The 16,432-nt window shown below is 41.4% G+C and overlaps 1 protein-coding gene across 11 annotated transcripts in view; it reads right to left on the bottom strand.

The window, feature by feature from the left end:
* Positions 1-9,366, bottom strand: part of LOC135538359 (trafficking kinesin-binding protein 1-like) — a 38,499-nt gene extending 29,133 nt beyond the window's left edge. For 10 of the 11 annotated variants that reach the window (XM_064964279.1, XM_064964290.1, XM_064964349.1 and 7 more), the window contains exons 1-2: positions 9,262-9,366; positions 7,121-7,271 (exon numbers count right to left, since the gene is read on the bottom strand). The gene's annotated coding sequence lies outside the window, so the exon portion shown is untranslated. The remainder of the gene's footprint in view (positions 1-7,120; positions 7,272-9,261) is intronic. The other variant, XM_064964282.1, reaches the window with a different exon arrangement.
* Positions 9,367-16,432: the final 7,066 nt, after the last annotated feature.

Genomic DNA, 16,432 nt, shown 5'->3' with positions numbered 1-16,432 from the left:
AGAAAGGAGCGAGGGAGGGGGTAGAAAATAGACAGATAGTGACAGTTGAGGAGGGACACTTGCAGGGTACAGTACTTAGGAAAGTGGGAAGGGAAGGGGTAGGAAAGAGGGTGCAAACTGAGACGGCGAGAGAGGGCACAGGAGGGAGGAGAGGGGCCCTTGAGAGAAGGGTACTTAGGAAAGAGGAAAGAAAGCGATGAATGGGTTTAGCCTGTCACCACCAGATTGAATAACAAATCAGAATTTGCAAACCGGCTGAGAGGGAGAAGCTTGTCAAATGCAAATCTTGCCTCTAATTGGCTGAGAGGGCCACGGACTCTGGACCCATGGTCGCCTGGGCAACAGTTCAGTCATGTGACGAAGCCCAACTGATGCCTCTGCCAGTAGGGATTTTATTCAAATGGTAAGTACGTAATTATTCAACTTCAAGGTAGAAGCTTTTACACAAACCAGAGAAAGGCTCTGTACTTAAATGGGGCAAGATTTACAAGACCTTTTGCACTAGAGCGAAATCTGCACCTTTTCCCCCAGAGGGAACAGGAAAAGCTAGAACAATCGAAGTCAAACCATTTAAGACTTCCACATAACAACAAGAGGAAAGTACACCTCTGAGATCGCTTTAGTGCATCTAAGCCAGAACCACCCCCCCCCCCACACACACACACACGCTAATATACAATGCATCAGTGATGAAACTTGTTTGTTTTCGGGACCCAGACAGGGCTTCGATCCAAGAACTTCAACATTCTTTCACTGAGGGTGTAACTGACCCCATAACTGGCCTGATTTACATCAAGCAGTGCCACACAGTCCATTGCTGTGGTGGCCAGGGAGGGCAGTGCGGGCACTATGGGATAATGAGATCAGATTGATAGGTAAGTAGATAAACTAGTGCTTGAACGATACCCACCATTTCATTATTTAACACTGCCATGAGATAGTAACGTATATAATCTCTCCTGATAGGCTGAACGGCCAGCATGCACATAAAATGTAGTTCTGGGTGACGAGATTAGAGCCTTTCTAATGATTGTGGTTCAGGCTAATTATAGTGGCCTCATTTTGGAGTGATGCTCCCATATGGCCGTGTCTAGACGACAGTTATTGCAGTTTTTGTATTCGGAATATGGAGTTCTGATCATGGAATTCCGAACACATCATGCATCTACACTAAAATGTGTCCACCATGTCCACATTGTTTCCGGGTTCCCTTTTCCCGCACTATATTAAAATGCCAGACTGCATTCTGCAAATGGTAGAATAGGCTAAATGTGATAACACAACAACTAGCAAAACTAAAGGGATTGCAAACAGGATAGCATAAATTTAGCCAAAAGAAAATTAATTTTTCTAACTATTAACTAGCCGGCTAGCATTTGAGGCCAGCAAACATGCTCCTCACACACTTGGAACGTATTTCCTCCAGCGTTAAAATGAAAAGGTGCCTCTCAGTACCAAAACACACGTTTTCTGGAGACTTATGGGCAGAGTGCTGATGACCTCACCCACTGTGTATGCTTTAGGTAGCCTGATTGCATCCAGACTGAGGAGAAACCCGCCCACAATGCATCCCAGATCACAGTGCGACTTTTATGCGTCTCGACCTGTAATTTTCAATACGATCTTCGTATTCTGATAGCAGAAACCGCATGTAAGTGTCAAGGTGTAGACATGGCAATAGAGGTGCCCCCCAAAATAGAACAGGTAACATTAGTTCCTACTAGGTAGAACCTTCAAACTAAAATTGCAGGAAAGACACCAAAAACCCACCAAACCTCTGAGAAAAGACAATAATTAGTCAACACACTATACTAATAAAAAGCAGAAAATGAACTATTAAAATAGTTGACGGCCTATAATCCAGAGGAGTAACAGGCCTGAGTAAGTAAGTAAATACTATACACATCTCTGGAGCCAAGCAGCCAGACAACATGGGTTGAGGCGGGTGAGGAGTATGCAGAGACATTTCAAACAGCTGAACTGATGAGATGACCTTAGCCACTGTCTCATGGTCACAGATAAGCTGCTGTGTTGTATCAGTTGAGTATCTAGACACAGTGTTCACTCCCCAAACAATAAACATTGCCTACGAGACCTTCTGCACACTTACCATGGCTGAACTGCCTTCACTACAAAACCTGATTCATCAAGTCACAAGGCAATTACGACCAAATTATATCTCAATTTAAAAAGGTGGACTCGGCTAAATGACGTCGCCGCGAGCAGCACCGCAGATATTGAGGTAAGTGAGATGCAAGACTTCTCTCTCACACGGTCACACACAGTATCTGCACATGGGCACAGGTTCGCATCATGCTGTTAAAGCGTGGTAGACGGGGCACCAAAACAGCAGATAATTTGAGCCTCACACTTCAACGCTCTCAGTTGTTGCGGAAATTGGCCCACTGTGCTGTTTACTTTCTGCATCGACATCATATCGCTGAGTCTACCTTTAAAGTAAGCCGAGTTTCCTGATTCCAATACAAAGAAACAAATTCAAGCTTCTCAGAGGAAGAGGAACGTGATATATGTTCCAAATTCCTCGCAATCCCCTCAAAGCCGAATATTTCCCCCAGTTAGCAGCCGCCGTGGCTACAAGAAGCTTCCCCTGCTATCGCTAACCTGGTTAAAAACCGCTGACAAAGTCAACGACGCTGTAAACAGACTGCCGTGACATATAGTCCCGTGTGATTCAGTTGGTAGCGTGTGGCATTTGCAACGTCAGGGTTGTGGGTTCGATTCCCACAGGGGACTGGTATGAACAAGTATGAAAAAGTATGCACTCACAACTATAAATCACTCTGGATGAGAGTGTCTGCTAAATAACTAAAAATGTTTAACACATTCTCTTTTTTGAAGACAAACTGACACACACCATCCCATCCAATAGATGACACCACATCTATCACACCCTGTCTACATAGGTCTTCTAACAGACGCTTATCTCTCATTCCTATAAAGCAACGTCCCCCTAGAGGTCGACCGATTCGAAATCGGACGGACCGATTAATTAGGCCGATTTCAAGTTTTCGTAACAATCGGTAATCAGCATTTTTGGACGCTGATTACCGATTACATTGCAATCCACGAGGAGACTGCGTGGCAGGCTGACCACCTGTTACGCGAGTGCAGCAAGGAGCCAAGGTAAGTTGCTAGCAAGCTTTAAACTTATCTTATAAAAAACTATCAAAAACACTAGTTAACTACACATGGTTGATGATATTGCTAGTTTAACTTGTCCTGCTTTGCATATAATCAACACAGTGCCTGTTAATGTATCAACGAATCACAGCCTTCTTCAACTTCGCCAAACAGTGATGATTTAACAAAAGCACATTTGCGAAAAAAAGCACAATCGTTGCATCAATGTACCTAACCATAAACATCAATGCCTTTCTTAAAATCAATACACAAGTATATTTTTTGAAACCTGCCTATTTAGTTAAAAGAAATTCATATTAGCAGGCAATAATAACTATTGTGTCCCTTCTCTTGCATTCAGTGCAAGCAGAGTCGGGGTATATACAGCAGTTTAGGCCGCCTGGCTCGTTGCGAACTGTGTGAAGACCATTTCTTCCTAACAAAGACCGTAAATAATTTGCAAGAATTTTACATAATTATGACATAATATTGAAGGTTGTGGAATGTAACAGCAATATTTAGACTTAGGGTTGCCACCCGTTCTATAAAATACGGAACAGTTCTGTATTTCACTGAAAGAATAAGCGTTTTACTTTAGATTTGACCATATTAATGACCTAAGGCTCGTATTTCTTTGTGTTTATTATATTATAATTAAGTCTATGATTTGATGTTTGATAGAGCAGTCTGACAGAGCGGTGGTAGGCAGCAGCAGGCTTGTAAGCATTCATTCAAACAGCACGTTCCTGCGTTTGCCAGCAGCTCTTCACTATGATTGAAGCACAGTGTTGTTTATGACTTCAAGCCTATCAACTCCAGAGATTAGATCGGCAATACTATAGTGCCTATAAGAACATCCAATAGTCAAAACGTATATGAAATACCAATAGTATAGAGAGAAATAGTCCTATACTTCCAATAACTACAACCTAAAACTTCTTAACTGGGAATATTGAAGACTCATGTTAAAAGGAACCACCAGCTTTCATTTGTTCTCATGTTCTGAACAAGGAACTTAAACGTTAGCTTTTTTTACATGGCACATATTGCACTTTTACTTTCTTCTCCACCACTGTGTTTTTGCATTATTTAAACCAAATTGAACATGTTGTTTAATTATTTATTTTAGTCTAAATTGATTTTATGTATTATATTAAGTTAAAATAAAAAAGTGTTCATTCATTTTTGTTGTAATTGTCATTATTACAAATATATATATAAAAATTTAAAATGAAATAGGCTGATTAATCGGTACCTGCTTTTTTTGGTCCTCCAATAATCTGTATTTGAGTTGAAAAATCATAATCGGTCGACCTCTACCCCAAACACTGCAATCTCCATTAACTCAAACTGGGAGCACTGGTCAGTTAACCATTAACTTCCTCATTGTACTATTTCCCATAAAGACCCAGTCTATCAACAACCTCACTGATAAAGGTGTGGCATCTCTTAAATGTATACTGTGTTAATTCTGGTACGGGAATAGAGAGGGAAAGGAGTAGGACAAAGCATTTGAAGATCATTGTTTGTGCTTTTCCACTGTGACATTTCAGTTATCCTCATAATTCTGCCTAACAATACACACTATTTGGATACTTTGAAAGGGACTTGTGAAATCTATATGCCATCTGTTGTTATGCCTGTTTGTCTCTTTTAGATCATATGGATGGTACAGACGAAACCAAAGTCTGGACAAACGTTGAAGCCTCTGGATCTACAGAGATGAAGCCACAGGTACTATTGACATGATCATAGGAGCAGGGCCTCGATCAGGTACAAACCAAGGCAAAATGCAAATCACCAAGCCTGTCATGAGTCATGACAAAAGGCAGGATGTGAGGTGAGAGATAACGCTCCACAAAGCAAATGAGGAAACACTTGGTATAGTCTGAGAGAAAGACAAAACAGGATGCGTGGATGAGAGAGAGAGATAAATAGTAAGAAAGCTAGAGAGAGATACTACACAGACACCAGCATGTATCTTTAAAGTGACCTCTATCCAGAAGATTTGTTCCAAGCTAATGAATACAGCTATGATCCAGAGGCAGGTATAGGGCATGGGAAAGTGGACAAAGAAAGGGGGGGTTGAGAGACAGAGAGACAGAGTGAGAGGACACAGAGCCACAAAAAGAGAGACAGAAGGAGAGAGAGATAGAGAGAGACAACAGCAGTGTATCAGGATAACCTTTACTTGGACAGAGACCGGTTATTTTTACAACCCACTAGTCACCCAGACAACTGGAGCAGCTATATCTGGACTCCAACTATGGTGTGAATAGAAAGTGGCCTTAAATGCCTAAACCTAAATACCAACACACTCTCAGCTGATTCTCTGTGTGGACCAGAGGTCACTAGCCCTGCTCCTACAGAGCTAATACACTAAAGGGTGGGCAGGCTTTTTGTTCCAGCCCAGCTCTAACATACCCGCTGATGTGACCGGACCCGCTGATGTGGATCTACTACTCATAAAGACCTTGATCAGTTGAATTAGTTGACTTCAGTGTTGGGCTGCAACAAAAGCCTGCTCACTCTGTAGCTAGAGACAAGAGTCTGTGAACAAAAACTACAAGTGAATGGGAGGTTGAAGGATTGAGAGTCGCACACTGTCATCATTATGTCTGTCAAGTGGTAATTCTCATCAATGTAATGTCATTCACAACTCGGCACTAAGACAAATAGGACCATTCCAGCTTAGCAGAGTGGCATTCTAACTCTAATATGCTAACAGACAGAGAGTTGCTATTTTAGACACATGGTTGTATTTGAAGAGAGTACACTGATGGTTTGGGTAGTTGGGAACGCCAATGCACGCACTGTATCCTTTATCATGCACACATTTGGTCTGCGCTGGTGTGAATTGCTGCAGTTACGACATGGCTAAACTAGACTTACAACATACAATCAGACACACAACAGACACACACAACTAGACACACAACATACAATCAGACTCATGCTAACTTGACGCTGCACAAATACCTTGGACGACTACACCGTGTTACATTCTCTCTACGTTTTTAGTAGGAAGACGGTATTACAGACTGAAACCACTGTGCCAGCTCACGAGGCAGTTGTCACAGGTCAATAATCAAGCTAGTGGCCCCACACAAATACAAATGAACATGTTGAGTGCACACACACACACACGTTCTGCAATGGCTGCCAACCACATGTGCTCTGTCTGGTCAAAAGCTCCTTCAGTTGTTTGTCAGTCATACCACACCTGGTAAACTATAAATCCTTTCAGACATGTGCCCTCTCACACACCAGACACATATTTCCCTATACTTCTATATATTTAATATTTTCCATATAGGCCTCCCTAGTCAAGAGAACAGGTGGCAGGTGGTATGGACACAACATTACCCAACTCATGCCATTATAATAACATAGCCACAACATTAGCAGCCTCATGCCATTATAATAACATAGCCACAACATTACCCAACTCATGCCATTATAATAACATAGCCACAACATTAGCAGCCTCATGCCATTATAATAACATAGCCACAACATTAGCAGACTCATGCCATTATAATAACACAGCCACAACATTAGGATAGATAAACCATACCATCATAATAACAGTTAAACAGTTGATAAAGTACAACCACAGCATCAGTTTGTGAAATACCGTGTCTTGCTATATGTTAACCCCATCTTGCAAGTACTGTGGTTCAACAGGCCTACAACCAAATCAACCTGTGGTTCAACAGGCCTATAGTCCTTCTGAAGGCCTTTTGACTGGCTCTTACACAACCTAGCTAAGGCCAACAATACACACATGACAACACAATACATTAGCTATGGAGTGAACCTCAGCCTCTATGATCTTCAAAATAACAACAAATAAGGGATAATGAACGCAAACCGAGTCCGAGGCTAAATACAGCAGCATAGACACAGAGACAGTATGCTATTAATGCTAATAAGATTAGGTTATTTGATTTATTGACTAACTCAGTATATCACTTACTGCTGTAAATGACAGTTCTTCCTGTGCTGCTAGGTGTATCCTTGCATTGATTGGTTGCAGGTACTGTTGGTAGGACAGTCTCTCCTTGAGAGTGAGTGAGCCCGAGTCAAATCCAATGGCCTCTACAGCTGCTGCTTCTCTTGTCAGCTACCTTAGAGAGAGAGAGAGAGAGAGAGAGAGAGTGAGTGAGGGAGGGAAGGCGGGAAGAGGTGGGGTTATAATGGAGAGTTTGGGAGGGACTGAAAGAGAGGGTGTGTGTGACAAAGTGTGTGACAAAGTGTGTGTGTGTGTGACAGAGAATGAGAGTGGAAGACAGTCTGTGAGTCAGCACTTGTACACCCTGTCATATTGCAGCTGCAGGCAAGGAATTCCCTCTCCCCTCTCTCTCTCTGTCATACTATCTGCCTCAGTCTGGTGCTCTGATTAGAGCCATTCATTTGCATCAGTCAAATCAGACATCTCACTTTCTGCTTTACACAAGGCTGTACACGTGCCAAATCAAATGCCTTACTCATGCACTACTATATTACGCTACAGTTCAACATCTATTACCTACAGCTATTATAATGAATCTGTTTTTCTAAAGTAGAAGATGACTGATTAACAGACAATAATGCTAAAATATGATCATAATAAAACCAGTGATGTGCAACCAACCAAGATAAACTTAGCTCATGTTGTTTGGTTCCAAAATGCTCTCGAAATCTGGCTTATAGGTTTTAGAAATAATTGTCCATTGTAGTTTGACAATTAAACTAACCGGAAAACTAGGACACTTCGGCTACATGCTGATGGCATATAGGAGGGCAACACCAGACAATGGGCAATAAAGGAATGCACTGAATATGAAAGGCATGAATACATCATAGATCTGTGATTACAGAGGCGTCATTATTTGGCACAGACTCTAAACCAGTTGGCTGGTCATGAACTGTTAGGCTATTTATGGAAAAGTAGCACAACTTTTAAAAAAGGCATGTTCTAAATTACAGCTCTGAGTAATAAGGGCTGCCATATAAGGGCATTTATATTTAGTCATAAAAAATGATGATGATAGCGCCACCTCCTGTTGTGTCCCGAGCTAATACAACAGGATGCAGTCAAGACAGCCTCGGCTAAAGTGATTATGACGTTCAAAGAGTGAGGTGACTGGATCTGACATGCAGTAACTCGCTTGATTGTATCTGTATCGAGGTGCTAAAGTATATTGCAAACACCCATCAATATGTAGGGTTGGTATAGTCAGTGTCAAGGGTGTGTTGGATAGTTCCAAGGACTAACATCAGTTGTTTAACACTATCAATATGCAGTAGATGACAGAATAGGGCCTTATACACCTATTTTCATAAATGTTTTCAAAACATGGCCACATTACCACATTGACAGAGGACTGGTACTGAAACACCACTACAGAACACATTGACAGTAGTCATAAAATTGTAGCCTACCACAGTTATACCGGTAGGGGATTTTCAAAGACAAACTTTACCGTTTGTTTGAAACATTGCAAAAATGGTGTCGCAAACAGAAACAATGTTGCAAACAGAAACATGGCAAGTCCTGTTTATAAACTATCCTATTCAATATTTATCTGCCGTCTTCCTATATCCCGTTGTGATTTGTCGTCCACTATGAATCAATTGCATGTAAACTAAAGATTGACATGTTTGGGGTAAAAAGGAACTGTTAATTATCGACTTGAATTGTCGGCAACCTGATGGGTGCAATTCATTTGTCAATTAGGCCTAACAAAGATTAGATAATGTTTTGTCGTGATACGATCCGATTTGCCTCAGCCAATTTTCCAGTTGACTAGCTAACGTTACATCTCTCTTCATCTTTTCTGCTGATAATTAATTCACTATGCTGCATCTGAAAAGGGTGACAGTCGTGTACAATGAATTAATGTGACCTACTTCTGAGATAAATAAGTGTTTCTTTTGAGAACATTTTCAAAGAGCACAGGCGTTTTGCATTTCCACCGACAACAAGAGGGCAGGGATCACACCCTGTGAGCGAGCCTATGGAAACTTCGCTTCATCAAGTTGGTCACACATTGCTTTGTTTAGAAGATAATTACCTAAATGCAACCATCAACAGATAACACTGTGACATACGATGACAAGTTTATAGAGACTTACGCATTTGCTTTTATCCAAGTTCTTCAAGGTCATTGTAGGCAAACTTGACAGGAACTTTTCCTCCGGACTTCGGGCTGTCAAAGCGCTGGGTCCGTCTGTATTTGGTCATCTTGGAAGCAAAGCATTATGGAACATGTAGTTTCACGGGCAACCTCCTTGCTTAGCTAGAATACTTTGAAGCAGTGGCCCCCAGGAACAGTAACAGACATGAACACCTCAACAATCTCGCATTCATGCGCAAATATGAAAAATATTTAGTGAAATTGTATGTATTACAAATGTCAATGTGTTCAGAATGTGTCTAACATGTAAGTATAAGATGTACACACATACCTTGCTGTTTGATTTCAACAGACAAAACATTATTATAGAAAACCACCTCGAAAAATCCAGTGGAAGTTCCCTGGGTACATCATAAAAGTGACTTCCCTGCAGTTTGCAGCCCAGCCATGTTCAAATTAGCGGCAGCCAAACCAGCGGTCACAAGAAATGTATTTTAGTCATGTCCTGCTGCTCCATGGATCATTTTGATGATACTATATCTGACATATCAGGCATTCATCTCGTAGGTTAAAGGAAGCAGTCAACCTCAAGGCAGCAGATTACAATCATGGAAATTATTAATAGTCTTGGCCTTCTTCCTATATTACATTTTGAGACTGTTTATTGACTTTCTTAGATATTATTTATGGTTATATTCATACTTATTTTTTGAAAGATAAAATTGGATGGATGTAATAATATTTAAGGGTGCAAATGGGTACAGATATACAGCACTGTGCAAAAGTTTTAGGCAGGTATGAAAAAATGCTGTAAAGTAAGAATGCTTTCAAAAATAGACATATTAATAGATTATAGGGTAGCCTAGTGGTTAGAGCGTTGGGCCAGTAACCGAAAGGTTGCTCGGTTGAATCCCTGAGCTGACAAGGTAAAAATCTGTCCTTCTGCCCCTAAACAAGGCACTTAACCCACTCATCATTGTAAATAAGAATTTGTTCTTAACTGACTTACCTAGTTCAATAAATATTAAATTAACTAAATGCAAAGTGAGTGAACAGTAGAAAAATCTAAATCAAATCCATATTTGGTGTGACCACTGTTTGCCTTCAAAACAGCATCAATTCTTGTAGGTACACTTGCACAAAGTCAGGGATTGTGTAGGCATATAGTCAGGTGTATGATTATACCACACAGGTGCTAATGCTCATCAATTAAATATGTAGGTTGAAACACAATCATTAACTGAAACAGAAACATGGGTGTAGGAGGAATAAAACTGGGTAAGGATCAGCTTACAAGGTGAGGTTGCTGAAGACAGTTTACTGTCAAAAGTCATACACCATGGCAAGACTGAGCACAGCCACAAGGTAGTATTCACCCCCCTTGGCATTTTTTCATATTTTGTTGCCTTACAACCTGGAATTGAAATAGACTATTTGGGGGTCTGTATCATTTAATTTACACAACATGCCTATCACTTTGAAGATGCTAAATATTTGTTATTGTGAAACTAACAAGAAATAAGACAAAAACAACTTGAGCGTGCATAACTATCCCCCCCCCCCCCCCCAAAAGAAAAAGTCAAAACCTTGTCGAGACACCTTTTGCAGCAATTACAGCTGCAAGTCTCTTGGGATATGTCTCAATAAGCGTATCAATTCTGACCAGCTTCCCAGTTCCTGCCGATGAAAATATCCCCACATGATGATGCTGCTGCCACCACCATGCTTAACTGTGGGGGTGGTGTTCTCGGGGTGATGTGAGGTGTTGGGTTTATGCCAGACATAGCTTTTTCCTTGATGGCCAAAAAGCAACATTTTAGTCTCATCTGATCAGAGTACCTCCTCCCATATGTCTTTTGGCGAACCCCAAACGTGTTTGCTTATTTTTTTCTTTAGGCAATGGCCTCTTCCGTAAAGCCCAGTTCTGTGGAGTGTATGGCTTAAAGTGGTCCTATGGACAGATACTCCCATCTCCGCTGTGGAGCTTTGCAGCTCCTTCAGGGTTATCTTTGGTCTCTTTGTTGCCTCTCTGATTAATGCCTTCCTTGCCTGGTCTGAGTTTTGGTGGGAGGCCCTCCCTTGGCAGGATTGTTCTGGTGCCATATTCTTTCAATTTTTTAATAACGGATTTAATGGTGCTCCGTGAGATGTTCAAAGTTTCGGATGTTTTTTATAACCCAACCCTTATCAGTACTTCTCCACAACTTTGTCCCTGACCTGTTTGGAGAGCTCCTTGGTCTTCATAGTGCAGCTTCCTTGTGGTGCCCCTTGCTTAGTGGTGTTTCAGACTCTGGGGCCTTTCAGAACAGGTGTATACAGTTGAAGTCGGAAGTTTACATGCACCTTAGCCAAATACATGTAAACCTAGTTTTTCACAATTCCTGACATTTGATCCTATCAAAAATTCCCTGTCTTAGGTCAGTTAGGATCAGCACTTTATTTTAAGATGTTGCTTCAATATATCCACATAATTTTCCTTCCTTGTGACGCCATCTATTTTGTGAAGTGCACCAGTCCCTCCTGCAACAATGCACCCCCACAACATGATGCTGCCACACCCGTGCTTAACGGTTGGGATGGTGTTCTTCGGCTTGCAAGCCTCCCCCTTTTTCTTCCAAACATAATGATGGTCATTATTGCCAAACAATTCTATTTTTGTTTCATCAGACCAGAGGACATGTTGACTCATCAGTCCAGAGCACCTGCTGCCATTTCTATGCCCCCAGTTCCACGCACCACTTTCAAGTTATTTTTTTCACTTCACCAATTTGGACTATAGTGTATGTCCATGACATGAAATGACATGAAATGCAACAAAATAGGAAAAACGTCAAGGGAGTGAATACTTTTGCAAGGCACTGTATACTGCATCCGCAAGGTCTCTCCCAGGCAGAAATGTCAAGGCAGACAGGGGTTTCCAGATGTGCTGTCCAAGCTCTTTTGAAGAAGCACAAAGAAACGGCCAGCGTTGAGGACTGTAGACGCAGTGGTCGGCCATGGAAACTTACTGCAGCAGATGAAAGACACATCATGCTTACTTACCTTCGCAATCAGACGATGTCCAGCAGTGCCATCAGCTCAGAATTGGCAGAAAACAGTGGGACCCTGGTACACCCATCTACTGTCCAGAGAAGTCTGGTCAGAAGTGGCCTTCATGGATGACTTGTGGCCAAAAAACCATACCTCCACGTGGACACAAGGCCAAGAAACTCAACTATGCACAGGAACTGGGGGCATAAAAATGGCAGCAGGTGATCTGGACTGATGAGTCAACATTTGAAATATTTGGCTGTAGCAGAAGGCAGTTTGTTCGCCGGAGAGCAGTACACAAATGAGTGTCTTGCAGGCAACAGTGAAGCATGGTGGAGGTACCTTGGAAGTTTGGGGCTGCATTTCTGCAAATGGAGTTGGGGGTTTGGTCAGAATTAATGGTCTCCTCAATGCTGATAAGTAAAGGCAGATACTTATCCATCATGCAATACCATCAGGGAGGCATCTGATTGGCCCCAAATGTATTCTGAAGCATGACAGCATGACAACGATCCCAAACATCCTGCGAAAATCATTAAGAACTATCTTCAGCGTAAAGAAGAACAAGGAGTCCTGTAAGTGATGGTATGGCCCCCACAGAGCCCTGATCTCAATATCATCAAGTCTGTCTGGGATTACATGAAGAGAGAGAAGTACCTGAGGCTGCCTAAATCCACAGAAGAACTGTGGTTAGTTCTACAAGATGTTTGGGCCAACCTACCTGACGACTTCCTTCGAAAACTGTGTGCAAGTGGACCTAGAAGAATGGATGCTGTTTTGAAGGCAAAGGGTGGTCACCCCAAATATTGATTTGATGTATATTCTTCTTCTGTTCACTAACTTTGTATTTTGTTAATTGATAATTATAATCTATTATGTCTATTCTTGAAAGCATTCTTACTTTACAGCATTTTCTTCACACCTGACCTGCCTAAAACTTTTGCACAGTACTGTATATGGTGAGAAAATTGTAAAGGACCAATTTGCTGTGAAATTGTACCACTCCTCCCAAAACAGCAGGAACTCTTATGGGCTTGATGTCTCTCCCATTCTAAAGATGGGCTTCATCTCTCTACTACTCTATATCTAGATTCTCCCACACTCCTTAAGATGCCAACACTGGGTTGGAGCAGGAAATGCTGGCTATTTTAACCCCCAGAGAGAACCACCAAACCCATTTGGGAATGCATCCATCTGACCCTGAACAGCACATATGCACACACACACACCATTGGAGGCTGCTGAGGGGAGGACGCCTTATAGTAATGGCTGGAATGGAGTCAATGAATTGGTATGAACCATGTGGAAACCACGCGTTTGATACCATTCCATCGACTCCCTTCCAGCCATTATTATGAGTCGTCCTCCCCTCAGCAGCGTCCACTGACACACACACACACACACACGGTGGTGCTGATATATGGGGTAAAGCAGTATTTGAATGTGTAGTGTTGTGTGTTTTGATGTGTGGCTACTGTCTACCTCTAGTGGCTAAAGTCATGTACAAAGCAATGCATTGACTTTCAAAATGTGTTAAATTAAATATTTGTACAGGAAAAACATGTTAAATATAAATTGATGGATAAAAAATTTGATTTTCAGTCTTGAAATACCTATAGTTTATTTTGAATAATTATATATACATATACACACTGTGTGTACAAAACATTGAGAACACTTTCCTATTATTGAGTCGCACACCCCCTCTTGCCCTCAGAACAGCCTCAATTCGCACGGGCATGGCCTCTACAAGGTTTCGAAAGCGTTCCACAGGGATGCTGGTCCATGTTGACTCCAATGCTTCCCACATTTGTTTCAAGTTGGACTGGATGTTCTTTGGGTGGGTGGACTATTCTCGATACACACAGGAAACTGTTAGTTACAGTGAAAAACCCAGCAGCATTGCAGTTCTTAACACAGACCAGTGCACCTGGCACCTACTACCATACCCCGTTCAAAGGCACTTAGATTTTTTGTCTTGCCCATTTACCCTCTGAATGGCACACACATAATCCATATCTATATTGTCTCAAGGCTTTAAAATCCTTCTTTAACCTGTCTCCTCACCTTCATCAACACTGATTGAAGTGGATTTAACAAGTGATCATAGCTTTCACCTGGATAGTCTGTCATGGAAAGAGCAGGTGTCCTTAAGGTTTTGTACACTCTGTGTGTATATACAGTTGAAGTTAGTTTACATACGCCTAAGCCAAATACATTTAAACTCAGTTTTTCACAATTCCTGACATTTAATCATAGTAAAAATTCCCTGTCTTAGGTCAGTTAGAATCACCACTTTATTTTAAGAATGTGAAATGTCAGAATAATAGTAGAGAGAAGGTGTTATTTCAGCTTTTATTTCTTTCATCACATTTCCAGTGGGTCAGAAGTTTACATACACTCAATTAGTATTTGGTAGCATTGCCATTAAATTGTTTAACTTGGGTCAAATGTTCCGGGTAGCCTTCCACAAGCTTCCCACAATAAGTTGGGTGAATTTTGGCCCATTCCTCCTGACAGAGCTCATGTAACTGAGTCAGATTTTTAGGCCCCCTTGCTCACACACACTTTTTCAGTTCTGCCCACACATTTTCTATAGGATTGAGGTCAGGGCTTCGTGATGGCCACTTCAATACCTTGACTTGGTTGTCCTTAAGCCATTTTGACACAACTTTGAAAGTGTACTTGGTGTCATTGTCCATTTGGACAACCCATTTGCGACCAAGCTTTAACTTCCTGATGTCTTGAGATGTTGCTTCAAAACATCCACGTAATTTTCCTGCCTTGTGATGCCATCTTTTGTGAAGTACACCAGTCCCTCCTGCAGAAAAGCACCCCCACAACATGATGCTGCCTCCCCCGTGCTTCACGGTTGGGATGGTGTTCTTCGGCTTGCAAGCCTCCCCATTTTTCATCCAAACATAACAATGGTCATTAAGGCCAAACAGTTCTATTTTTGTTTAATCAGACCAGTGGACATTTCTCTAAAAAGTACGATCTTTGTCCCCATGTGCAGTTGCAAACCGTAGTCTGGCTTTTTTATGGCGGTTTTGGAACACTGGCTTCTTCCTTGCTGAGCAGCCTTTCAGGTTATGTTGATATAGGACTTGTTTTACTGTGGATATAGATCCTTTTGTACCTGTTTCCTCCAGCATCTTCACAAGGTCCTTTGATGTTCTGGGATATATTTGCACTTTTTGCACCAAAGTACGTTCATCTCTAGGAGACAGAACACGTCTCCTTCCTGAGCAGTATGACGGTTGCGTGGTCCCATGGTGTAAATACTTGCGTACTATTGTTTGTACAGATGAACGTGGTACCTTCAGACGTTTGGAAATTACTCCCAAGGATGAACCAGACTTGTGGACCAGACAAAGAAAATTCTGAGGTCTTGGCTGATTTCTTTTGATTTTCCCATAATGTCAAGCAAAGAGGCACTGAGTTTGAAGGTAGGCCTTGAAATACATCCACAGGTCAATTAGCCTATTGGAGGTGTACATCATTTGAGTCAATCAGAAGCTTCTAAAGCCATGACATAATTTTCTGGAATTTTCCAAGCTGTTTGAAGGCATAGTCAACTTAGTGTATGTAAACTTCTGAGCCACTGGAATTGTAATACAGGGAACTAATTTGTCTGTAAACAATTGTTGGAAAAATTACTTGTGTCATGCACAAAGTAGATGTCCTAACCGACTTGCCAAAACTATAGTTTGTTAACAAGAAATTTGTGGAGTGGAAAAACGAGTTTTAATGACTCCAACCTAAGTGTATGTAAACTTCCGACTTCAACTGTACATATACAATATATAATATGCCATTTAGCAGATGCTTTTATCCAAAGTGACAGTCATGCGTGCATACATTTTACGTATGGTTGGCACTGGGAACGCCACTACCCTGCCGTTACAAGCCCCATGCTCTACCAACTGAGTTACAAAGGACATTATAGATATTATCACATATACTCTGTCATAGCTGTTGCATGCTAAAAAATCCACTTTATAGACAATATTATTATCCATATTAATCCATCAAAAAAGCATTGGTACTTGAACCTCTCTACACTATAATCACTCGAACACGTTTTAATGTAGCAGAGTAGTCTAATTCTGTCTTGTGGTGTGAGATCATATATAGCT

Source organism: Oncorhynchus masou, chromosome 5 (assembly GCF_036934945.1).
Source record: "Oncorhynchus masou masou isolate Uvic2021 chromosome 5, UVic_Omas_1.1, whole genome shotgun sequence".
NCBI classification, from domain to species: domain Eukaryota; kingdom Metazoa; phylum Chordata; class Actinopteri; order Salmoniformes; family Salmonidae; genus Oncorhynchus; species Oncorhynchus masou.
The sequence above is the reverse complement of the archived record's forward strand: the minus strand, read 5'-3'. Positions and strand labels throughout refer to the sequence as shown.